The following is a 6,052-nucleotide window of genomic DNA, read 5'->3' on the forward strand; positions in this document are numbered from 1 at the left end:
TGGCCTTTCACCTTCTCTCTCACTCACACACACACACACACACACACACACACACACACACACACACACACACACACACACACACACACACACACACACACACACCGCCTTCGAGAAATAACCTATATGTATTTTTAGACCCTCTCCCCCTCCTCCCCACCCATATTCCTTTGTTTGTTCTCTCTCTCACTTTCATAGTCACACAGATAAATGCAAAACACATTCTCTGTGTGTGTGTGTGTGCGTGCGTGCGTGCGTGCGTGCGTGCGTGTTGCACTTATGTTTACATGTTCTTGCTTAGTTTTGTCTCATGTATCTCCTTGTCGTCAACAGATGGTCCAGACTAGTTTAGTGGCAGCTAGGAATTCTGGGAGTGTGCTCACTTGGAGGGGTAAACAAAACAGATTGTCCCTACAAAAATAAAATACCAAAAAATACAAAAACTATTTCTGCCACACACACAAACACACACACACACACGCGCACACACACACACACACACTCTGTTTGACAATAAGGCCCTGTCCCAATTCTCCCCCTTCCCCTAGATTTGAGCCCTCACCCTAGATTTTGCGCGCTCCCGCAAAGGGGTAGGGCATCCCACTACTTAGGGGAGCAAGAGGGAGTGTCTATTTTCCCTTAGAATCAACCCTCGAACGCTAGCCAGCTTGGGCACTCAAAACAAGTGTTCTTGTTAAGGGGAGAGAAATGGGACTGGGCCTAAGCTTATTAGTACCACATTTTTATTTTGGAATGTGTCAAATATTACAAAAGCAAGCAAAGCCAAAAGCCTGAACACCTAACTGTTCATTCGTCCATTAGCAGACACTCTATCCTGAATCGACCGCAGTAATCCAGAGCGACTTCAGATCCAGATCATCGAGGCGCAGGCAGCAACTAGCAAGGGGCACGGGCATCTCAGCGGAAACTTGGCGCCCAAAACAAATAGTTTTTGTGAGTTTGACGGGGAGAGTAAACTAAACAGACCCTACGGTTCCCGACCGTTGATTCCAGGACTAATTGTGAGTGTTCACCGCACATCTGTGCGCCCTGCTCTGCGCTCCACTCTGTGATCGAATCAGCCTGTTCACGTCAGCGCTCTGAGTGCTCGGTTACAGTGTGCTGCGACGGGCCCTTTAAGCCCCATGATGACAATTTAAAATCCAATTTCTTGCGCATAAATCTAAATCAGCACACTTTTCCGTCGCCTCAGTGCTGCCGCCAGTTTTCTCTTTTACTCAAGATGCTCTCTCTCTCTATCTCTCTTGCATGCTGGGAGTGAGTTGTGTGAGTGAGCAGGAGCATGTGCGTTTCAATCTTGATTTAATTTTGTTTAGAATAAATTATAATTTAATGGGCATGCACTGGTGATAGTTTGTTTACTGATACTTGTTTTCTGGGGGTTTAGGGGTTTAGTTTTTGGCCGGAGTGAGAGACTGTAGAATCTTATGATGCTTACATTATAACAGGGTGCGCGGGTGGAATTGTTGACGGGGGCGGGGGAGATTGAGTGTTTGTTTACGGGCATTTACGGGTATTTTTTTGGTTTTGGCGTGACATTTGTTGCGTGTGCGTGAGAGCGTGAGATTGATGCTGAAAGCGTGAGTGTCAGATGAGTGAGAGTTGGCAACTCTGGGGTTGTGTCTACTGGCGTAATCGCCGGTCGGCGTCTCGAGTGGACGCCGTGGTAAATGGCGAGTTCGCTCAGCTCACGAGGAAACATGGCATCAAAGTTGGTGCCGGTTTTCCCGTGTAGCGTGGAGGACATCGGGCTGGCTGTGGGAGAGGTAGTCGGGTGTAGCAGCGTGAAGTCGGCCGCTCGAATGAACAGCGCCGTAGCGTCCTCTTCCTGGACCAGGTGGAGAAGGTGAACCGCGTCATTGAGACGGGTACCACGGTGAATGCTATGCTTGTGCAGGTGCTGCCGCTGATGCAGCCGGCAACACGACTAACATTATCCAATGTCCCTCATTTCGTTCCTGACGAGTTTCTCAGCAGAGAGCTGTCTGTCCAGACATGGAAAAATCGTTTCACCAATGAAAAAGATCTGGGTTTAAGTCTCCCTTGATGAAGCACGTAGTAGTGTCTCACCGGAGATACATATATATGATACTTAACAATCGAGATGCGGAGCTCAACCTCAGATTTCATGTTAAAGTACATGATTTTGATTACGTGATTTTTGCATCCTCGTCGGTGATGAAGTGCTTTGGTTGTGGTGTGGACGGACACACCGTGAGAACCTGTCCGGGCCAGGTGGTGGTGGAGGTGGGTGAGAGCGGGATGAGTGGGGAAAAACCAAGTGTAAAAAAAGGGATACATACAAAACATGGGATGCATACAAAAAAGTGGGAGAAAATGGGATGAGTGAGGAAAATATAGAGACAATAGGAGGAGAATGTAAAAGAGGTGAGTGAGATCAGCGAGGCACAGGGTGAAGCCGCCGAGATGGAGGAAACAGCAGAAGATGAGGCAGGTGAAGTGCAGCGGCGAGAAGGGGGCAGTTCATGGGCTGAACAGGTAGAAGAGGAGTAGATGATTGTGGAGGAGGAAGCAGCAGCAGCCAGAGCAAAGCCTGCAGCAAAACACAGAGGGAAGGCTAAAAACAAAAACAGTGACGCAAAGGCAGGCAGGTTGGGGAAAGCACAGACAGACAGTGAGAGTGGAGAGGAATGTCTCTCAGATGAGTGACATCTCACACACGGAAAACCTAAGTTGCAGTCAGCAGAAAAAAATATGAGGCCAAACAAAGGGCATTCATTTACGAGACCAAAGCAAATTGATGTCCTTTTCTTAGAGAGACCCATAGTAGTGTGGAAAATGAGGGAGATTGGAGAAGGGAATGGGAAGGAGAGGTGATCCTGAGCCACAACACTAATCTCGGTGGAGGAGTGGGCTTCCTCTTCTCTAGGAGTTTCTCTCCAGTTTCCATGGAGGTCGAGCATGTCATCATAGGGAGGTTGCTTTTAATTAAAGCTTGCAACGTTAGATCGCAATCATGCAGAGCCACATCCAGCCTCTCAACATGCTCTGAGGCAGCTGGTCTATTCTCATGGCCTGGTGGACGTGTGGAGAAGGATGCACACAGACTGCCGACAGTACACATGGTCCCACCTCAGAGAGAGCAGGATCTCCTCAGCCAGACTTGATCGTTTTTATGTTTTTAAGAATAATTTTAATATTTTTAAAGTGTAGAATTATGCCTGCTGGTTTTAGTGATCATTCTTTGCTTGTATGTCATGTTTTGATTAGAGATTCTAAGCCAAAAAGCGCACATTGGCATTTTAACTGTTTTAACATTAGACGGAAAGTTTAAGTTTGGGTGGGGTTTTGGGTTATTTTGGGGTGTTTTTAGGCAGACAAAGGGGGATTTTAGCAGTCTTAGGCAGTGGTGGGACCATGGAAAGACTCAAATTCAGATTCTATGTCAGCAGCACACCCTCAATGTCTCACAGGACATCACTAGATCTATGAAGGACTTGGAGACTGTTAGCCATAGTAGAGCTGGAAAAGATGAGAGTCATCTGGAGAACGGGGATATATTGAAATCCTCAATGAAAAAAAGCTAGCTATAGCTAACCTGCTGGGCACCAATGTACAGGGTGCGTTAGTCAGGTCCCGAGTGCAGAACATCTCAGAGATGGATGCTCCCTCTAGCTTCTTCTTCGGCCTGGAGAGGAAGAATGGACCGAGCCGTGTAATCCACACATTGCTCTCAGACACAGGCCAGGAACTGACAGAGCATGAGGAGAATGTGGAGAATGACACACTGGAGGGGTTCTGCAGTGGGCTACCTCAGGTCTCTACAGAGACCAACGCACAAGGCTCCGGGCATCGACGGTCTGACAGTGGAATTTTATAAAACATACTGGGACATTTTATCTGCAGACTTGTTAGATGTTTTTAACGAGAGCCTGGCCTGTGGCTCCGTGCAAATGTCCTGCCGTAGAGCGGTTATCACGCTTCTACCAAAAAGGGGGAGCTTCACCAACAGGCTGAGGGGAGCCATGGAGCAGTCCATCCATCGGGACCAGACGTACCGTGTGCCCAGCAGGTCCATGGTAGACAATGTCTACCTGATTCGGGATGTCTTCAAGGTCTCTAGGTCTATTAGCATTAATACTGGTTTGATTTCCTTAGACCAGGAAAAGGCATTTGATCACGTTAAACACAACTTCCACAAATCCTCTGGAAAGTCATGGAGAAATTTGGGTTCAGCGCTGGTTTCATAGCCAAGATCAAAGTGTTGTACAGTGAGGTTGAGAGTGTGCTGAAATTTAACGGTGGTCTGTGTGCTCCTTTTAGAGTGTGTAGAGGCGTCAGGCAGGGCTGTGGAAGTATTATTAGTGATTTTACAGCTACGTCGGAAGCAAGGGTTAACTGGAGAAAGAGCGAGGCCCTCGCTGTCGGTGAATGGCGTGGCGGTCTCCCAGTTCTTCCCCAAAACATGACCTGGAGGACAGATGGTCTAAAGTACCTTGGTATATTCCTTGGGAAGGAAACCATAGTACAGAAGAACTGGGAGAACGTTGCGGGAAAAGTTGAAGGTAAACTCAAAAAATGGAAATGGCTACTGCCACAAATGTCCTACAGAGGTAGAGTTTTGGTTTTAAATAATCTAGTAGCCTCCCAACTGTGGCACCGTCTCTCATGTGTTGACCCTCCCTCACTTACTAGCCCAAATTCAAAAAAAGATGGTGGATTTCTTCTGGGACGGGTGACACTGGGTGCCACAGGGAGTGCTGTTTTTATCTAAAGAGGGGGACAGGGCCTCATCCACCTGGCCAGTAGAACAGCCACTTTTAGAAGTTTCTGTCTGGGCCGACAGACTTGGTATGGAGGAATGTGGCCAGCTGCATCCTCAGACATGTACGTAACCTGAGTCTGGATACTGCTCTGTTTTTAACTGATTCTAAATTCTTAAAATTAAGTAGGTTACCTCTGTTTTATCAGGGTGTTTTTAAGTCATGGGCCCTTTTTAATCATAAAACGTGTCAAGAAGCTAACTCTCTGTACTGGCTGCTAGAGGAGCCACTGATCCACGGGGCCAGGCTGGACGTCACCAACAATACCACCCGCGGCCTGACCGGGGCCCTCTGCAGTTCAGGGACCGTTTGGCTGCAGCAGCTGGTTGAGGGAGTGGGGTCAGCGCTGGACAATGCTGGGGGCCCTGGGCACCTCTGTTGGGCCTTCGGTCCCACCGAGTGGCTGAGAGACTCATGGAGCTCTGGAGACAGAGGCTGACCATGAAAGAAAAAAGCCTCCTGATGGACTACAGCCTAAGGGGAAACCACACCAGACCCCACTGACCCCTTCCCTGATGTCCGCCTGAGCCCCGTGGTAGGAGAGCTGACAGGCCCCCTGCTCACTCCCTGGTATCCAAGCAAGCTGACCTTAAACAGGGCTGATAAAAAGACTATTTATTCAAACTGCATAAAAAGCATCAACCGACCCGGGCTGAGCAACCGACCCCCCACTGTGGACCAATAGGGTAGGAGGCTGCAATGGGCCTGGTCCACAGTGGAAGTTGTTTTACAAACCTCCCCTTAAAAAACGGACTGCCGACCTTTACACAGCGCCATTGCCTCCTCTTCTTTTATTTCTGTTCTTTGTTGTTTTGAGCACGTGTCCTTTTTGTAATCTCTGTGAGACTCTCTGAGTGCAAGAGACTCGCACAGTTTTATACTCTTTTTAACATTGGTTTTTAAGTGGTTTGGTGTCAATTTCACTGAGAATGTTTTTGTAATGGGGGTTGGGTACAAAAAAGAAGAAAAAGACAAGTGGCAATTACTAAATGATCTATCGGGGGAAGCAAAAATGGCCATCTACATCAGTAGAAAAAACTGTGTAGAAAACAAAGAAGGACAGGATTCACGCACAGTCTGGCCCTGCAGCATCAGGGCCAGGCTGTGGCTGGAGTACACATTTTATAAAAATATTGGAGATTTGGACACTTTTAAAAATCGCTGGTGCTATAAAAGCATAAAATATAAAAGCAAGAGTCGCGCACAAATTGCACTTTATTAATGTTCATGTAATATAGCTAATATGT

The sequence above is a fragment of the Micromesistius poutassou genome (assembly GCF_964030765.1).
Source record: "Micromesistius poutassou genome assembly, chromosome: 18".
Lineage (NCBI taxonomy): Eukaryota > Metazoa > Chordata > Actinopteri > Gadiformes > Gadidae > Micromesistius > Micromesistius poutassou.